Genomic DNA, 21,433 nt, shown 5'->3' with positions numbered 1-21,433 from the left:
TAAATGGGATCAATTCCTTGATTTCTCTTTCTTCTGCCTCATTGTTAGTATATAGAAATGCAATTGACTTCTGTGCATTGATTTTATATTCTGCAACTTTTCTGAATTCCTGTATGAGTTCTAGCAATTTTTGAGTGGAGTCTTTGGGTTTTCTACATAGAGGATCATGTTGTCTGCTAAGAGTGAGAGTTTGACTTCTTTGCTGATTTGGATGCCTTTTATTCTTTTATTTCTTTTTGTTGTCTGATTGCTGAGGCTAGGACTTCTAGTACTATGTTGAACAACAGTGGTGAGAGTGGACATCCCTGTCATGTTCCTGGCCTTAGGGAAAAAGCTCTCAGTTTTTCCCCATTGAGGATGATATTCGCTGTGGGTCCTTCTATATAGCTTTGATGATCTTGAGGTATGTTCCTTCTACCCCTACACTGCTAAGAGTTTTTATCAAGAAAGGATGCTGTATTTTGTCAAATGCTTTTTCTGCATCTGTTGAGAGGATCATATGGTTCTTGTCCTTTCTTTTATTAATGTGGTGTATCACATTGGTTGATTTGCAGGTGTTGAACCACCCTGGCAGCCCAGGAATAAATCCCACTTAGTTGTGGTGAATAATCCTTTTAATGTGCTATTGGATCCTATTAGCTAGTATCTTGGTGAGAATTTTTGCATCCATATTCATCAGGGATATTGGTCTGTAATTCTCCTTTTAGGTGGGGTCTTTGGTTTTCAGTTCCCATCATTTTAAATAAGTGAAATATAAATGGAGTACTGGAGTAAATATAAATGTAACTAGGCTACTTAATTCTTTTCTCAAAACCCAAACCTGTAATTTAAAGTATTTCTAAGCAGGGCGCCTGGATGGTTCAGTTGGTTAGGCATATGCCTTTGGCTCAGGTGATGGTCCCAGGGTCCTGGAATTGAGCCCCATGTTGGGCTCCCTGCTTATTGGGGAGTCTGCTTTTGCCTCTGCCCCTCCCTTCTGCTCATGCCCTCTCTCTGGCTCTCTGTCTCAAATAAATGAATATAATCTTTAAAAAAATAAAGTATTTCTAAGCTACAACTATATGGAAGAGTTTCTTCTGCTCTGGAGAAAAGCAAAAGTGAGAGTAACCTACATAGTTGGGAGGAAATCCTTAGTTTTGAACATGTTGAAATAACATTATTATAACAAGACATTACTAGTTACATCATGGATTTAAGACTACTATCTTAATCTCATCTTTAAAACTTTTAGTCTTTGGAATGTTTTTATTTCCCAGTGGAAAGATTGAAGCCACCCTGTACCACACTGATGGTTTCATTTAAACTTTTAAATAATAATTAGCCTACTAAACTGTCTTTCAGAATCATAGCACCTTGTGCAGCTATAATAAATGGTACAGTTGTTTGATAAAGGCCAAAAATATTCCCAAGAAATAGTCATTCATTTTCCGTCTCCATCTTTCTCCTGCCTTTCTTAATGTGTACTTCAAAAGGAAAATAATGAAACACTGCCATCTGTATGACTTTTTGAATGAAAAAGTTAAACATTTTTTTGATTCCCTTGGTAACTACCAGTAGGTCAAAGCTTAATTTTAAGTAAAGCTTAGTTTATTATTTATCAAAGCATGTACAATATTTTCAGGTGGTTTTCTGTAAGTTAAAAAAATTGACAGCATAAATTTCTCTAGTTGTCATTTTTAACAATTACAAATCAATAACTCCTATCCATTCCCATTGTTTTTAAAGACTCAGTGTGAATTAATTATGATTTAGATTTTCAATCACACAAATACAGCCAATTTTAATTACTTAAGAACAGAATTTTAGGTTTTAATATTATCTGGGATCTATCGTTTTTACTGATGACCTGTTTACTCTTTGTCTATTTGTCAATACTTTCACCACATGGCCAGAAATAGAAGCAGTTTTTTCAATCATGTGACTTTACTATGCAAACTTCTAATAGAATATGATATTAATACTGATGCTGTGATTTCACCCTCGCCCCCATTACTTTGGTTAATTAATTATTCACATTGAAGTTGAGGTATCAGGGCACCTGGGTGGCTCAGTCAGTTAAGCATCTGCCTTTGGCTCAGGTCATGATCTCAGGGTCCTGGGATTAAGCCCCACATCGGGCTTTCAGCTCAGCAGTGAGTCTGCTTCTCCCTCTCCCTCTGCGATCTCTCTTGCTTTCGCTTTCTCTCAAATAAATGAATAAAATCTTTAAATAAATAAATAATTTTTTTAAAAAAATGAAGTTGAGGTATTAGTCAGTATACAGATCTTCCTGCACTTATGATGGGATTACATCCAGATAAATCCATTGTAAATTGAAAATATCATGAGCTGGGGGGCGCCTGGGTGGCTCAGTCAGTTAAGCGTCTGCCTTTGGCTCAGGTCATGATCCCAGGACCCTGGGATCAAGCCCTACGTGGGGCTCTCTGCTCAGCAGGGAGCCTGTTTCTCCCCCTCTCTCTGTCCCTCTCGTGCACGCACGCATGCATGTGCTCTCTCTCTCAAATAAAATCTTTAAAAAATAAAAGAGGGTGCCTGGGTGGCTCAGTTGGTTGAGCGACTGCCTTCGGCTCAGGTCATCATCCTGGAGTCCCAGGATCGAGTCCCGCATCAGGCTCCCTGCTCAGCGGGGAGTCTGCTTCTCCCTCTGACCCTCCCCGCTCTTGTGCTCTCTTTCATTCTCTCTCTCAAATAAATAAAATCTTTAAAAAAAATAAAAGAAAAGAAAAAGAAGTATCACAAATTGAAAATGCATTTAATACATGTAACCTACCAAACATGATAGATTAACCTAGACTACCTTAAATGTGTTCACAGCACTTACATTAGCCTATAGTTGGACAAAATCATCTAACACAAAGTATATTTTATAATAAAGGTTGAACAGCTCATGTAATTTATTGGATACTATACTGAAAGTGAAAAACAGAATGGTTGCATGGGTACAGAATGGTTGTAAGTGTATCAGTTGTTTACCCTCATGATGGCATAGATGACTGGGAGCTGTGGTTTGTTGCCACTGTCCAGCATCACAAGAGAGTGTTATAGTGCATATTACTAGCCCAGGAAAAGATCATAATCCAAAATTGGAAGTACGGTTTCTACTGACTGCATATAGCTTTCATACCTTCAAGAAGTTGAAAAAATCGTAAGTAGAACCATTAATGGTCAGGGACCATCTGTAGTCTTAGATCACTAATCTCTCAAATTAAAAATGTTTATTTAGGGGCGCCTGGGGGGCTCAGTCGGTTAGGCGTCTGTCTTTGGCTTGGGTCGTGATCTCAGGGTCCTGGGATCAAGCCCCACATCGGGCTCCCTGCTCAATGGGGAGCCTGCTTCTCCCTCTCCCTCTGCCTGCCACTCCCCCTGCTTGTGCTCTCTTTCTCTTTGTCAAATAAATAAATAAAATCTTTAAAAAAATAATAAAATAAAAAGGTTTTTTTAATACAAATTTTCAAATTGTCATCCTCTGGGCCAAATCTAGACCATTCTGTTTTTTAAACATTTGAATGAATTACCAACATTTAAAAATGGGAATATTTAAAATAAAATTTGAGATAGCCAGCCTCTCTTAAAATCTAAACATCTGGCAATATTGGACCCACATGCCTGTATTTCAGCAATTGGCCCTAGCTGAGTGGTGGCTTCTGCCTTTAAATAGGACGTGAGGTCTCTGGTTCACCCCAGAACCACCCAGCATTTACATTATCTGCCTTGCTCTGTACACTTTTTATGGCCCTTGATTTTGTACATGCTATGCTATTAACACACTAGACAAAACACTAAGCACATGTTGGTAACCTTGTGTAAGATACTGCCCTTTCTGGAGCTTCAGTTTTCCTCACTGATAGAATTGGGACAATACTACTTACTTTTTTAAAGATTTTATTTATTTATTTGACAGAGAAAGCCAGAGAGCACAAGTAGGGGGAATGGCAGAGGGAGAGGGAGAGGCAGGCTCCCAGCTGAGCAGGGAGCCCAATGAGGGGCTCGATCCCAGGCCCCTGGGATCATGGCACCTAACCAACTGAGCCACCCAGGTGCCCCAGTACTACTTACTTTTAAGGTGGTGTGATGATAAGGAAATTTAAGGTGCCTCACTGCTTTTTTGTCCACATGGAGAAATTTTTAAAAATAAAATACAATAATTTAAGAACTTTTATGCCTTCACTACTGCTTCCTAATCTGTAAACTAAGTTGTATACACTCTAATAGTTTAATTGGAAAGATGATTAGCATTCATGTAGTCCAAATCCCTTATTTTACAGGTGTGGAAACAAATCCAGAGAGATAAAGTGAGTTTCCCAGTGTCACATAGTAAATGACACATCCAGAAAAATATTTTTTTTTCTGTTTTGTTTGATTTCTGTCTCTTGTAACACTGTATTCTCTTGACTATATCATGTTTCCTAGGTTGTATTTCCTATTGCTGGGACAAGAAACATTAAGATAACTGGTATGATAAACAGCCCAATGAGTTTTAATTCTCTAGCAGACAGATATCTCTTAAAGGATGAAGTAGTAAATACTTCAGGCTTTGTGGGCCAGAAGTCTCTGTTGCAACTACCCAGCTCTCTGGTTTTAGTATGAAAGGAGCCACAAGCAATATGCAAACGAGTGAGCATTGCTGTGTTCCAGTAAAATTTTATTTACAAAAACAGGCAGCAGGCCAGATTTTGCCTGTGAGCTATTGTTTGCCATCCTGCTCTAGCCAACTCTAATGGGGTATCTAGCTTTATGAAAGTCATATATGTGTTACCCACAAAATAAAATGGAAATAATGTGGTTCCACTGCCCTATGTCACAAGGTTGCTATGTAAACTGATTGTAAAATGTTTCCAAGAAAAGAACTTCTTTGTAAACTGTCTGCCTTATGAACATTTTTTTTAGCCAGTATACTTCATGAATATATTTTATAGCAAATTAGGTAAAAGAAAAGAAATACAAATTAGGGTGCCCTGAGCTCCTCCTAGTCACTCTCGGCTCTAATAGGATTCTATGGCTACATGATATATGAAATGAAGGTTTTCATTTACCCATTCTTACATTTACCACTGAAACAACTGTGATATTATAAGTCAACCTTCAGGCCTATTCATGCCACCATTTTTAAGTAAGTTTTACCCTTTTTTGCTGTAATATTTGCTAAATTGAGAGGGATGTTCAGAGGAAAGGGACTGTTCTCTCAGTCTTGCAACATGAATATGATGTTGTTTTCCTTCCCTTATGATTTCTAGTTTCATACTTTGTAGGACTTAACTCTTTTTAAATTTATTGAGACTTGCTTAGTGGCATAACATGTGGCCTATCCTGGAGACTTCTCCATGTACACTTCAGAAGAATTTGTATTATATTGTTGTGGGACAGAGTGTTCCATATATATGTTAGGTATAGTTGGTTGACAGTGTTGTCCAAGCCCTATATTTCTTTACTGATCTTCTTTGTAGTTGTTCTACTCATTATTGAATGTGGGGTATTGAAGTCTATTATTGTAGAACTATCTATTTCTCTCTTCAGTTTGGTCCGTTTTGCTTCACACATTTTATAGGTGTGTGTTTAGTTATGTTTGTGCTTATAATTGTAATTTCTTATTGATTGGTTTATGTTTTTATCAAATATGCTGGTATGGAATTAATGTTTGTTTGCCCCCAAAATTTATATGTTGAAACTCTCCCCACTAATTGAATGATATTTGGCAGTGGATGATATTTTGATCTTTGAGAGGTAATTAGGTGTAGATGGAGTCGTGAGGGTGGGGTCCTCATGGTGGAATTAGTGCCTTTATAGGAAAAGACCAGAGCTTGCTCTTTCACTACCATGTGAGGTCACAGCAGTAAGGCAGCTATCTGCAAGCCAGGGGCCAAGGAAGCCAAGGAAGAAGGCTCTCACCTGAACTCCACAAACCATCTCATCTAAGACTTCCCATCTGTTAGAACTGTGAGAAATAGATTTCTGCTATTTAAGCAACTGAGTCTATTGTATTTTGTTATAGCATCCTGAGCATATTAAGATATACACTGTCCATCTCTTTCTCTTGTAACATTTTTTTACTTAAAATCTATTTGTCTCATATCATTATAGCCACCTCAGCTCTTTTTGTTGTTGTTGTTACTATTTACATGGAATAGCTTTTTCCATCCTCTCACTTTCAAACTATTTCTGTCTTTGAATCTGAATGAATTCTTATGTAGACAGGATATAGATAGATTATGTTTTGTTGTTTTTTAAGTAGGCTCCACGCCCAGCATGGAGCCCAATGCAGGGCTTGAACTCATGACCCTGAGACCAAGACCTGAGCTAAAATCAAGAGTTGGACACTTAACCAACTGAGCCACCCAGGCGCCCCAGATGGATTGTTTTTAAATTAATTTTGCAAATCTCTGCCTTTGAATTGAGAGTTCAGTCTACTTACATTTAAAGTGATTAATGGTAACATACTAGTTTCCTAGCACTACCTTAATAAAGTACCCCAGACTAGGTGGCTTAGACAACAAATTTATTTTCTCACACTTCTGGAGACTATAAGTCTGAGATCAAGATGTTGGGAGAGTTCATTTTTTCTCTGAAGTTTCTCTCCTTGACTTGTAGATGGCCATTTTCTCTCTGAGTCTTTACCTGGTCTTCCCTCTAAACAGGTCTGTATCCTTACCAGAAGTGATCAGTCATATTGGATTACAGCTCACCCTAATTATCTCACTTTAACTTAATTACCTCTTTAAAAACCCGATATCCAAATATGGTCACATTCTGAGGTACTGGCAGTTGTGATTTCAATATAATGAATTGGGGGAAAGTAATTCAGTCTGTAACAGATAAGGAAGGATTTCTGCCATTTTGCTGTTTGTTTTCTATATGTCATATATTTTTTAACTCAATTACTCCATTGCTTCCTTATTTTACATTTAACTGATTTTTGTAATGTACCATATACCTTCTCATGTCCTTTTTTTGAGTATATTTCTTAGTTATTTTCTTAGTTGTTTCTTGGGGATTGTAATTAACATCGTAAACTTATAACACACTAGTTTGAATTAATATCACCTTAGCTTTGATAATACACAAACTCTGCTCCTGTACATATCCATACTTCCCCTTATATGTTATCACAAATTATATCTTATATATTTATGTCATTGGCATAGATTTATAATTATTTTATGCATTTTTTTAAATCACATAGGAAGAAAAGAGGAGTTCCAAAACAAAAACAGAACAATATTGTCTTTTACATTTATTTATTGAGTTACTTTTACTGGCATTATGTCCTCATATGGCTTGAGTTATTGTCTAATGTTCTTTTATTTCAGCCTGAAGGACTCTCTTTAGCATTTCTTACAGATAATTCTCATAGGAAGGAACTCCCTTAGTGCTTATTTATCTGAGAATGTCTTAATTTCTCCTTTTTTTAAAGATTTTATTTTTTTATTTGACAGAGAGAGAGACAGCGAGAGAGGGAACACAAGCAGGGGGAGTGGGGGAGGGAGAAGCAGGCTTCCCGCAGAGCAGGGAGCACTACGCGGGGCTTGATCCCAGGACCCTGGGATCATGACCTGAGCCGAAGGCAGACGCTTAATGACTGAGCCACCCAGGCGCCCCTCCCTTTTTTTTTGAAGGATAGTTTTGTGAAATCTAGAATTCTCGGATGACAGTTTTTCTTTTAGCATTTGAAATACACCATTCCACTGCTTCTGAACCTCATGGTTTCTGATGTGAAAACAGCAGTTAATCTTAGTGAGGATCCCTTGAATATAACAAGTCACTCCTCTTTTGCTGCTTTCAAGATTTCTCTCCTTGTTTTTGGCTTTCAGGTTTGATTATAGTTTCTCTCAGAATGTATCTCTTTGAGTTTATCCTAGTTGGAATTCTTTTGAGCTTCTTAGAATTTTCCTTTTTCTTTCTTTTAAAAATATATTTATTTATTTATTTATTTATTTATTTATTTATTTGAGAGAGAGGCAGAGAGAGCGTGAGCAGGAGGAGGGGCAGAGGAAGAGAGACAAGCAGATTCTGAGCTGAGCCCAGGGCCCAACACGGGCCTCAATCCCAGGATCCTGAGATCATGACCTGAGCCGGAAGTCAGATGCTTAACCTACTGAGCCACCCAGGTGCCCCAGAATTTTCCTTTTTCTGTATGTGGACTCAAATTAATATCTGGTGTCCCTTGATTTCAGCCTGAAGAATTTCCCATAGTATTTCTTGTACAGTAGGTCTGCAGGCAACAGATGCTGTCAGTTTTTATCTATGAATGTCCTCATTTCATCTCCACTTTTTAATGTATAAAATTAATTAACATACTATTCTTGAGCAATTTTAGGTTTATGGGGAAAAAATGAGAAAAAGGTCCAGAGTTCCCATATACCCTCCTCACCCAACTCTCAATTTCCCCTATTATTAACATCTTGTACTATTGAAGTATAGTTGTTAAAACTGATGAGGCCAATACTGACACATTATTATTAACTAAAGTCCTTGATTTACATTAGAGTTCACTCTGTGTTGTACATTCTATGGATTTTGACAAATGTATAATGACATGTATCCATCATTACAGTATCATGGAATAATAATTTCACTGCTTGAAAAATCCACCATGCTACACCTATTCATTCTCCCTCCCACCCCAAAATCCCAAGCAATCACTGAACTTTTTTTTAATTTTATTTTATTATGTTATGTTAGTCACCATACAGTACATCATTAGTTTTTGATGTAGAGTTCCATGATTCATTGTTTTCGTATAGCACCCAGTGCTCCATGCAATATGTGCCCTCCTTAATACCCATCACCGGGCTAACCCATCCCCCCAACACCCTCCCCTCTAAAACCCTCAGTTTGTTTCTCAGAGTCCATAGTCTCTCATGGTTCATCTCTCCCTCCAATTCCCCCCCCCTTCATTTTTCCCTTCCTTTTCCTAATGTCCTCCATGCTATTCCTTATGTTCCACAAATAAGTCAAACCATATGATAATTGACTTTCTCTGCCTGACTTATTTCACTTAGCATAATCTCTTCCAGTCCCATCCATGTTGATGTAAAAGTTGGGTATTCATCTTTTCTGATGGCTGAGTAATATTCCACTGTATATATGGACCACATCTTCTTTATCCATTCGTCTGTTGAAGAGCATCTCGGCTCTTTCCACAGTTTGGCTATTGTGGAGATTGCTGCTATGAACATTGGGGTGCATATGGCCCTTCTTTTCACTACATCTGTGTCTTTGGGGTAAATACCCAGTAGTGCAATTGCTGGGTCATAGGGTAGCTCTATTTTTAATTTTTTGAGGCACCTCCACACTGTTTTCCAAAGTGGCTGTACCAACTTGCATTCCCACCAACAGTGTAAGAGGGTTCCCCTTTCTCCACAACCTCTCCAACATTTGTTGTTTCTTGCCTTGTCAATTTTTGCCATTCTAACTGGTGTAAGGTGGTATCTCAATGTGGTTTTGATTTGAATTTCCCTGATGGCTAATGATGATGAACATTTTTTCATGTGTCTGTTAGCCATTTGTATGTCTTCTTTGGAGAAGTGTCTGTTCATGTCTTCTGCCCATTTTTTGACTTGATTATTTGTTTTTTGAGAATCACTGAACTTTTAACTGTCTCCATAGTTTTGCCTTTTCCAGAATGTCATATAGTTTAAATCATATAAGATGTAGTCTTTTCAAATTGGCTTCTTTCACTTGCCATATGCATTTTAAAGTTTCTCCATGTCTTTTTGTGGCTTGGTAGGTCCTTTTTTTGCTGAATAATATTCTTTTTTAAAGACTTATTTGTTTGAGAGAGAGAAGCAGGCATGAGTGGGGGGAGGGGCAGAGGGGGAGAGAGAATCCTCAAGCAGACTCCCCACTGAGCGTGGGGCCCAACACAGGGCTCGATCCCAGGACCCTGAGATCATAACCTGAGCCAAAATCAAGAGTTGGCCACTTAACCAACTGAGCCACCCAGGTGCCCCTACTGAATAATATTCTGTTGTTTGGATGTACTACAGTTTGCTTACCCATCCACCTAGTGAAGGATGTCTTCATTGCATTCAAGGTGTGGCAATTATAAATTAGGCTGCTACAAACATTCTATGTACAGGTTTTTATGTCAGCAAACTTCAAGTAATTTGGGTAAAAACAAGGAGTATAATTTCTGGATCATATGGTAAGATTATGCTTAGTTTTGTAAGAAACTGCCAAGTCCTCTTCTAAAGTGTCTATACTATTTTACATTCCCACTAGCAATGCATAAGACTTTCTGTTGCAGGGCACCTGGGGGCTCAGTCAGTTAAGCATCTGCCCTTGGCTCAGGTCATGATCCTGGAATCTCCAGATGGAGCCCCACATTGGGCTCCCCGCTCAGCAGGGAGTCTGATTCTCCCTCTGCCCTTTACCCTGCTTGTGCACTCTCTCTCTCTCTCTCTCTCACGCTCGCTCTCTGTCTCTCAAATAAATAAATAAAAACCTAAAAAAAAAAAAAAGACTTTCTGTTGCTCCTTGTCCTTGTCAACGTTTGGTGTTAACAGTATTTTGGATTTTGACCATTCTAAAAAGTGTGTAGTGGTATCTCACTTTTTTTTTTTAATTTGCAATTCCCTAAAGTTATATGATATTGAGCATCTTTCTGTGTACTGATTTGTCATCTATATATCTTCTTTGAGATTTTTCTTTTCAGACATATGCCCATATCTTAATTGGGATTCTGTTTCATTATTGTGAAGTTTTAAACACTATTTATATATTTTGGATACCAGTCCTTTATCAGGTATTTGTTTTCAAAATATTTTCTTCCAGCCCATGTCTTGTCTTTTCATTCTCTTAACAACATCTTTTGCAGAGTAGATGTTTTTAATTTTGATGAAGTCCTGCTTACCAGTTTTTTCTTTTATTCCTTGTGCTTTGGGTTGTAGCTAAGAATTCACTGCCAAACCGAAGGTCACTTACTGTGGTATATACATTGTTGTATTTGTTTGCTAATGTCGTATTCAGGATTTTTGCATCAATGTTCATGAGAAATATTGATCTGCAGTTTTCCTTTCATATAATATCTTTGTCTAGTTTTGGCACTAGGGTAATATTGGCCTTATAGAATGAGTTAAGAAGTATTCCCTCTGCTTCTGTTTCATGGAAAAGATTGTAAAGAATTGGTATAATTTCTTCTTTAAATGTTTGGTAGAATTCACCCATGAACCCACCTGGCCATGGGAGTTTCTATTTGGAAAGGTTTTTATTTATTGATTCAGTTTCTTTAATAAATATAGGCCTATTCAAATTGTCTATTTCTCCTTGTGTGAGTTTTAGTAAATTGTATCTTTCAAGTAATTGGTCCATTTTATCTTGCTTATCAAATTCATGGGCATGGAGTTGTTAATAATATTCTTTTATTAGCCTTTTTTTTTTTTAAAGATTTTATTTATTTATTTGACACAGAGAGAGAGAGAGCAAGAGCAGGAACACAAGCAGGGGGAGTGGGAGAGGGAGAAGCAGGCTTCCCGCGGAGCAGGGAGCCCGACGTGGGGCTCGATCCCAGGACCCTGGGATCATGACCTGAGCCGAAGGCAGATGCTTAATGACTGAGCCACCCAGGCACCCCTTTTATTAGCCTTTTAATACTCATGGCATCATTAATGATAACCCATTTCATTTCTGATATTAGTAACTTTTGTCTTCTTTTTTCTTAGTTAACCTGGCTAGAAATTTACTATTTTTACTGATCTTTCAAAGAACCAGTTTTTAATTTTGTTGATTTCCCCTGTTGAAGTCCTATTATCAATTTCACTGATTTCTGCTCTAATTTGTATTACCTCTTTCTTTTTACTTTGGATTTAACTTGTTCTTTTTCTAAAGTACAAGCTTACATGATTGATTTTAGGTCTTCTTTTCTACTGTATGCATTCGATGCTGCGAATTTCCCTCTAAGCACTGCTTTCACTGCATCCCACAGATTTTGATTAGTTGTGTTTTCATTTATATTTAGTTTTAAATATTTTTAAGTTTCTCCTGAGATTCTTTCTTGACCTATGCATTATTTATAAATGTGCTGTTTAGCCATTCTGGAAAACAGTATGGAGGTTCCTCAAGAAGTTAAAAATAGAACTACCCTACAACCCAGCAATTGCACTACTAGGTATTTACCCCAAAGATACAAATGTAATGATCCAAAGGGGCACATGCACCCCAATATTTATTATAGCAGCAATGTCCACAATAGCCAAACTGTGGAGGGAACCCAGATGTCCATCGACAGATGGATAAAGAAGATGTGGTATATATACAATGGAATATTACTCAGCCATCAAAAAGGTTGAAATCTTACCATTTACATCTATGTGGATAGAACTGGAGGGTATTATGCTGAGCGAAATAAGTCAATCAGAGAAAGACAATTATCATATGGTTTCACTCATATGTGGAATATAAGAAATAGCGCACAGGATCATAGGGGAAGGGAGGGAAAACTGGGAAGTAATCAGAGAGGGAGACAAACCATGAGAGATTCTTAACTATAGGAAACAAACTGAGGGTTGCTGGAGGGAAGGTGGGTAGGGGGATGGGGTAACTGGGTGATGGGCATTAAGGATGGCATGTGATGTGATAAGCACTGGGTGTTACATGCAACTGATGTATTACTGAACTCTATATTGGAAACTAATGATGTTGGCTAATTGAATTTAAATTAAAAAAAAAAAAGAAGTGTGCTGTTTAGGGACACCTGGGTGGCTCAGTCACTTAAGCATCTGACTCTTGATTTCAGCTCAGGTCATGATCTTGGGGTTGTGAGATCAGGCCCTGCATCGGGCTCCGTGCTTGGGTATGGAACCTGCGTGGGATTCTCTCTCCCCCTTTGCCCCTCCCCCCCCCAAAAAAGAAATGTGCCATTTAATCTCTTAAGTGTTTGTGAATTTTCCAGCTACCTTTCTGTTGTTGATTTCTAGTTTAATTCCACTATCTGAGAGTATGCATTGTATGATTTCTGTTTTTTGAAATATGTTAAGTTGTGTTTTAGGACCCAGAATGGATCCTAAAATTGTTTGCTATTGTTTGATAAAGTAATCTGTAGATGTCAATTATATCCAGCTCATCAATGGTGCTATTGAGTTTAGTTATGTCTTTACTGACTTTCTGCCTGCTTGATCTATTCATTACTGATAAAGGGCTGTTGTAGTCTCCAACTTGTACAAGGGTGGATTCCTTGGTGTGCCTGGGTGGCTCAATTGTTAAGCGTCTGCGTTCGGCTCAGGTCATGATCCTAGGGTTCTGGGATCGAGCCCCGAGTCGGACTCCCTGCTCAGCGGGAAGCCTGCTTCTCCCTCTCACACTCCCCCTGCTTGTGTTCACTCTCTCTCTGTGTCTCTCTCTGTCAAATAAATAAAATCTTAAAAAAAAAAAAAAGTGGATTCCTCTATTTCTCCTTGTAGTTCCATCAGTTTTTGCCTCACATAGTTTGATGCTCTTTTGATATGCCCATAACATATTAAGAATTGATCTTTTTATCATTGTATTTGATAATTTTCCCCACTCTTAAGTCTGCTTTGTCTGAAATTACTAAAGTACCTCCGGCTTTCCTTTGATTAGTGTTACTGTGGTATATCTTTCTCCATCCCTTCACTTTTAATTTCTATATGACTTTACATTTAAATTTAAAGTGGGTTTCTCGTAGACAATACATAGTTGAATCTTTTTTTTTTTTGATCCACTAACAATCTTTAATTAATGTATTTAGACCATTGATGTTTAAAGTGATTATTGATATAGTTGGATTAATATTTACCATGTTCGTTAATGTTTTCTATTCATTGCTCTTGTTCTTTGTTCCTGTTTTTGTTTTTGTCTCCTAGTCTTTTTCTGTCTTGTCTGGTTTTAAGTGAGTATTTTGTATGATATCATTTTTTTTTATCTTCCCTTAGAATATCAATAACCCTACTTTTTAATCTTTTTGGGGGGGGTTGCCAACTAAAGTGAGTTTGTAATATATATATATATATATATATATATATATATATATATTCAAGACCACTTTCAAATAACACCATACCATTTCCCAGGTAGTAGAAGTACCTTATTTACAGAGTTTTTCCAATTCCTCCTTCCCATCCCTTATAACATTGCTTCCATTTGTTTTACTTATCCATAAGCTATAATCATTGAATACATTGTTATTATTGAACAAATTATTACCTGCTAGATCAATTAAGAATAAGAGAAATACCCCAATTTAACCCTTAAATTGGGAAGCATAAAAACTTTTACTAAAAAAACAAGAATAAAAGAAATAAACTATTTTATTTTACCTTCATTTTTTTCCTTTTCTAACCCTTCTTGAAGATCTAAGTGTCTTAAATATAGCATTTTCCTTCTCTCTGAAGAACTTTTAACATTTCTTGCAAGACATTTCTGTTGGTGACAAGTTCCCTCAAATTTTTGTCTGAAAAAGTCTATTTCTTTGCTGGGTGTGGAAATCCAGGTTGGGGATACTTTTAACACTTTATTTCATTCAACTCTATTCTTATCTCCCATGATTTCTAAAGAGATGTCTGTATAACTCTTATTTTGCTCCTTTATATGTAAGGCATTTTTCCCTCTGGCTTTTGTTCAAGACTTTTCCTTGATTTTCTGCAGTTTAAATATGAGATTACTAGGTATAGATTTCTGAGTTTCTAGCTTTGTACTCTCTGAGCTTCCTCAACCTATGGTTTGATGCCTTTCGTTAATTTTGGGAACTTATCTTGTCACTATTACTTTAAATACTTCCTCTGTTCCTTTCCCTCTTTACCTTCTGGTATTTCTATTATATGTCTATTGCTCCTTTTATAATTGGCCCCTAGTTCTGGGATATTCAATTTATTTTTCTTTTTTTTTTTTCCTTTTATTTTAGTTTTGAAAGTTTCTGTTGGTATATCTTCAATCTTTACTGATACCTCAAGCATGTCCAGTCTATTGATGAGCCCATCAAAGGCATTCTTTATTTCTGTTATGGTATTTTGGCTTCCTACCATTTCCTTCTGAATTTGTCTTACAGTTGCCATTTCTCTACTAACATTATCTATATCTGTCCATTTCTCTGCTAACATTATCCATATCTGTTCTTTCATGTTGTCCACTTTTTGCATTACATGTGACTTATTAGTCTTGGTTGATTGATATTCCCAGTCTGATAATTTCAACATTTCTGCCACTTCTATGTCTGGTTCTGATGCTTGTGGTATCTTTTAGTATGACTTCTACTTTTTCTTTGAAAGACACACATATTTCCTAGGTAAAAGAAACTGAGGTAAATAGGCCTTTAAATAAGATTTTATGTTATCAGGCTAGGCATTTGGCTATATTTACTGTTTGCTGTAGTTGTCAATGTTGGCAGCTAAACTTTCCCCGCTGCCCTTGTTTTTGTCTGGCCTCCTTTCCTTAGATTTCCCTAGAGATTTCTTTTTTTGTTTTTTAATCTAACATAATTTATTTAACAAATTCCCTAGTGTAGGGGACTGTAAGTAAATTATCTTCACTTTCTGCCTGTTTTTATTTTTTGTTTTTTGAAGTATAGTTGGCATACAATGTTATATTAGTTTCAAGTGTACAACATAGTGATTCAACACTTCTCTACATTGCACAATGCTTATTACCACAATAAGTATATTTACCATCTGTCATCATACAAAGTTACTACAATATTATTGACTATATTTCTTATGCTATACTTTTCATCCAATAGGACTTACTTATTTTGGATATTGTCTGAGATGGACAGTTCTTTCAGTTGTATTCCCATATTATAAGAAAACTTACTGATGTAGTGGTAAGGTGTTGGAAGACTTGGAATTATTCTGTGGTACTATGATTTGGCCTGTTTTTTAGTGACTCTGTGCCCCTGAGCTGTGCCCTTCACAAGGGCTTCCCAGTTTTTGTTTTGTTCTGTTTTCCCCTTTAGGTGAGACAGGAAGGCTAGAGGGTGCTGGAGTTGGGTCTTTCCCTTCCCCAAGATTGGTCAGGCTCTGGTACAATAGCTTCTCTTAAGACCAGTCTTTAAGAACAGAATGTTCTGGGCGTATTTTTTAAAGATTTATTTATTTATTTGTCAGAGAGAGTGAGAGAGCACAAGCAGGGGGAGCGGCAGGCAGAGGAAGAAGCAGGTTCCCCACTGAGCAAAGAGCCCGATGCGGGACTCGATCCCAGGACCCTGGGATCATGACCTGAGCTGAAGGCAGATGCTTAACTCACTGAGCCACCCAGGTGTCCCTTCTGGGCATATTTAAAAGTGGCTGTTCTTTCCCTTTCCCTACTGGAAGGCTGAAGAGATTTTTCTCCAATCACTGTGAGAACCTGATAAGGTTCCTGGTAATAAAACTCAAAGTGTGGGGGTCTTCCCCAAGACTGGGCCTCTTTGGAATTTTTAACTCTCAAACTTGTCCCCACTGAGCTTCCAGCAATTCATCAAGTTCAGGTCCTGCTACCCTAGTCCTGATTCCCACAGAGTTTTCCTCTCCTGTGTTTCTACCCTGGTAAATTGTGCTTATTTGTATCCATCTGTGTATCTCTCCAGTCTTAACGACCTCTCTTCTCTGATGAATCTAAGAGGAGTTGGTTTCAGGTTGTTCTCGGGTTTTTTTTTCTTCTTGATATGTGGGCAGGAGAGTTAACTTCCAAGCCTTTACATGCCTAAATGGATTACCTTGATTTTCTAAAGTTAATTTTGATTGCATATGGGATTCTTGGTTGACAGTCTTTTTTCTTTCATCATTTTCAATCTGTTATCCAACTGCCTTCTGCCCTACATTGTTTCAAATCAGAAGTCAGCTATTTATCTTACTATAGTTTCCTTGTAAGTAATGAGTCATTTCATCTTGTTGCTTTCATGATTTTCAATTTTTCTATTTTTCAACATTATACTAGTATGTATCTGCTATGGATCTCCTTGTGGTTTATTCCTACATGGAGCTCTTGAGCTTCCTAGATATGTAGATAAATATTTTTCATTAAATTTAGAAGTTTTCACCATTATTGCATTAAATATTTCTTTTGTTTTGCTCTTGTCTTATGGTACTCCCAGTATATGTATATTGGTGCCCTTAATGATGTATAACATTTCTCTGAGGCTGTATTCATTTTCCTTCATTCTCTTTTTCTGTGCTTTGAGATTACATATTATCTTTTTTTTTTTTAAGATTTTATTTATTTATTTGACAGAGAGACAGCAAGAGAGGGAACACAAGCAGGGGGAGTGGGAGAGGGAGAAGCAAGCTTCCTGCTGAGCAGGCAGCCTGATGCGGGGCTCGATCCCAGGACCCTGGGATCATGACCTGAGCCGAAGGCAGATGCTTAATGACTGAGCCACCCAGGTGCCCCGAGATTACATATTATCTTTTGATCTGTCTTCAAGTTCACTGATCATTCTTCTAGTTCAAATCTACTTTGTGTTCTTTTATTTCAGTTTTGTATTCCTCAACTCCAGAATTCCATTTGGTTCTTCTTAATAATTTCTGTCTCCTTGTAGATATTTTCTACTTAATGAGCCATTGTCATCATAATTTCATTTTTTTAATTTCTGGTCATAACATGGCATATTATATTCCTTTATTGTAAGAATCTTAATTCCGTTTTTGGTGCATATGTCCACCTTGCTGTGCATATTTAAAGTTACTTCAAATTCATCTTTGTCTCTTTTTCAGGCTCCTATACTTTCATACCAAGCTGTCTGCAGTCAGGCAATAATTTTTTAAAGTTCAGTTTTTCTTTTTGAGGGCGGGGTCATCTATATCATACAGAAATTCCTTGTATTTTGGTCAGTTAATGATATCCTTTCTTGGTCTCTACTGTGTTTACTGGATTTTTCTGAAAATGTGTTATAGTGGTAAAATACACATAACATAAAGTTTACCATTTTAAGCATTCAGTGGCATTAACTACATTCACAATGTTGTATAACAATTACCATTACCTATTGCCAAATTTTTCATTACCTTAACAGAAACTCTGTAGCCATTAAATAATAATTCCCCATTCCCCTTCCCCTCAGACCCTGGTAACCTCTAATCTACTTTCTGTGTCTACAAATTTGCCTATCCTAGGGTATCTCATATAAATAGGGTAATTCCATATTTGTCCTGGCACTATTTCTCTTAGCTTACTGTCTTCAAGGTTCATCCATGTCATAGCATGTTTTAGAACTTCATTCCTTTATATGGCTGAATAACAGTCCATTCTATGCATAGTTCACATTGTTTATTCACTCATCAGTTGATGGACACCTGAATTCTTTCCACCTTTTGTCTATTGTGAATAACACTGCATTTAACATTGCCATATAAATATCTGTTCAAGTCCAAGCTTTCAGTTCTTTTGGGAAGTATACCTAGGAATAGAGTATGTAAACATATGGTAATTGTTTAGCTTTTTGAAAAACTGCCAAACTTTTCCACTGGAGCTGCACCATTTTACATTCCCATCAGTAATGCATAAAGATTCCAATTTCTGCAGACCCTCACCAACATTAGCTATATTCCATCTTATTGATAATAGCCATTCTAGTAGATGTGAAGTGGTATCTATGATTTTGCTTTGCATTTCTCTAATGACTTGTGTTAAGCATTTTTACATGTACTGTTGGCCATTTCTAGTATTAGGTACTTTGTTCATTTTGCAACTGAGTTGTTTATTTGTTGTTGAGTTGGGGGAGTTTTTATATATTCTGATTATTTGCAAATATTTTCTTCCATTCTGTAGATAATCTTTTCACTCTCTTGATAGTGTCATTTGATGCATAAAAGATGTTAATTTTTATGAAGTCCAATTAAACTATTTTCCCCTTTTTTGCCTGTGCTTTCAGTGTCAAGGGCCAAGAAATTATTGCAAAATCCAATGTCATGAAGATTGTCTCCAATGTTTTCTTCACAAACTTTTACAGTTTTCACTCTTCTGTTTGGTTCTTTGATCCATTTTGAGTTAATTTTCGTATATGGTGTAGGTTTAGGGTACAACTTAATACTTTTGCATGTGGATATCCAGTTTTTCTTGCAGCATTTATTGAAGACTATTCCTTTTCCCCATTGAATGGTTGGCACTCTTGTTGAAAAACAGTTGACCATATACATTCAGAGGTTTATTTCTGGGCTCTATTCTATTCCTTTGGTCTACATATCTGTCTTTATTCCAGCACCATTTTTTTTGTTACCATTGCTTTGTATTAAGTTATGAAATCAGGAGATGTGAGTCCTTCATATTCTTCATTTTCAAGATTGCTGCCTAAATCGTGGTTTCTTGATTCCATACGAATTTTAGGATGTTTTTCTATTTCTACAAAAAAGTCACTGGGATTATGATAAGGATTGCATTGAATCTATAGATCATTTTGGATAATATTGTCATCTTAGCAATATTAAGTCTTCTAATCCATGAATGCAGGATGTCTTTACATTTATTTACATTTTTAAATTCTTTTTTTTTAAGGTTTTATTTATTTATTTGACAGAGAGAGACACAGCGAGAGAGGGAACACAAGCGGGGGGGTGGGGGAGGGAGAAGTAGGCTTCCCGCAGAGCAGGGAGCCCGATGCGGGGCTCGATCCCAGGACCCTGGGATCATGACCTGAGCCGAAGGCAGGTGCTTAATGACTGAGCCACCCAGGCGCCCCTAGGCTTTTAAATTCTTTTAGCAATGCTTTGTAGTTTTCTGTGCACACGTCTTTCACCTCTTTGCTTAAGTTTATTATTAAGTATTTTATTCTTTTTGGTGCTACTGTAAATGTAATTATTTTCTTAATTTCTTTTTTGAATTGTTTACCATTATCATATAGAAATGCAACTGAATTTGGGGGGCAACTGGGTGACTCAGTCAGTTAAGCATCTGTCTTCAGCTTGGGTCATGATCACAGGGTTCCTGGATCGAGCCCCATATTAGGCTGTCTGCTCAGCAAGGAGTCTCGTTCTCCCTCTCCCTCTGCCTTTCCCCCTGGCTCATTCTCTCTCTCTCTCTCAAATAAATAAATAAAATATTTTAAAAAGTAGAAATGCAACTGAATTTTGAATGTTGATTTTGTATCCTGAAACACTGCTGAATTTGTTTAACTCTAACAGATTTTTTTGTACATTCTTTTGGGTTTTCTACACATGAGATAATATCACCTGCAAACAGAGATAATTTTACTTCTTCCTTTTTAATTTAGATATCTTTTATTGCTTTTCTTGCCTAACTGACCTGTCTAGAATTTCCAGTAGTGTGTTGAATAGAAGTGGCAAATGTGGGCATCATCGTCTTTTTCCCGTCTTAGAGGAAAAGCTTTCAGTTTTTGGTATAATTTTATGATTTATGATTTTTTTCTTATTTAGTATGATATTAGCTGTGGATTTTTTTTTTAGCCCAGAGCCATGGAGGGTAGGATCTGCTAATATTCACCATCTGTCAAATCAATCCAGAATATGTCTGCCCTGGAAGCTGAGAAGATGGGAACTGCCACTCAGTTGTCAAGCCAAGTATATCAGCTTTCCCACAATACAGATATGTGCCAGAAAGGGGGACTGCACTCTTCACCAACTGTTTTGCCTATTTTGCAGAAGTTGGCAGTAGGAGAGTGGATGCTGCCTTTACCCAGGAAAGCAGTTTTACTCCAGGGAGCTGGGAGCTATCGGGAACCACCTGCCACACAGCTCCCAAGCTTGTTAAAATAGTTCTTCCGCAAGGCAGAGCAATGGAGATGTGGGAGTATTGCCTAACTTCATTACCAAGGCCTCCTAATGTTCTTAGCTATTGTCCATAACTTTGTTGAATAAATACTTCTCAATCTGTTATAATCCTTTTGATCAATCTCAGGAACATTTGATTGAGTATCCTTTGCTAATACTTGATCAATTTAATAGTTGTTTCTACAAGGAAGAGATTTCCCTAAGGTCCTCACATGGCCATTCTGGAAGGGGCTCTCATTTTCTCGATGGTATCTTTGACACACAAAAATTTTTAATTTTGATTAGGTTGTATTTATCACTTTTAAGTTTTTCTTGCTTGTACTTTTTGCATCATATCTAAGAGGGCTTTGCCTAACTCAAGATCACAAAGATTTACTCCTATGTTTTCTTATAATTGTTTTAAAATTTCACCTCTTATGGTTAGGTCTTTGATCCATTTTGAGTTAATTTTTGTGCATGGTGTGAGATAGGTGTCTGAGTTCATAATTTTTCTTTTGGATATCCAATTGTCCTAGCACCATTGTTGTGAATGCTATTTCATGAGTCTTCTGATTAATGAACATAGGATATCTCTCCATTTATTTACCTCTTCTTTAATGTATTTTAGCAGTGTTTTTTTTTTAGTTTTCAATTTACAAGTCTATACTTTTGTTAAATTTATTTCTAAATATTTTAATTCTATTGTAAATGGTCTGTTACTCTCATTTTCAGATTGTTCATTACTAGTGTATACAAATACAATTGATTTTTTATGGGTTGAGCCTCATATTATTTTTCTATCTAGTGTA

At 37.0% G+C, this 21,433-nt stretch overlaps 1 protein-coding gene across 2 annotated transcripts in view; it reads left to right on the top strand.

Annotated features, from left to right (window-relative positions):
• Positions 1-21,433, top strand: part of CHIC1 (cysteine rich hydrophobic domain 1) — a 61,239-nt gene that overhangs the window by 31,484 nt on the left and 8,322 nt on the right. The window lies entirely within an intron of this gene.

Source organism: Phoca vitulina, unplaced genomic scaffold (genome assembly GCF_004348235.1).
Source record: "Phoca vitulina isolate PV1807 unplaced genomic scaffold, GSC_HSeal_1.0 scaffold51, whole genome shotgun sequence".
NCBI lineage: Eukaryota > Metazoa > Chordata > Mammalia > Carnivora > Phocidae > Phoca > Phoca vitulina.
This window is presented reverse-complemented; position numbering and strand designations above follow the sequence as displayed.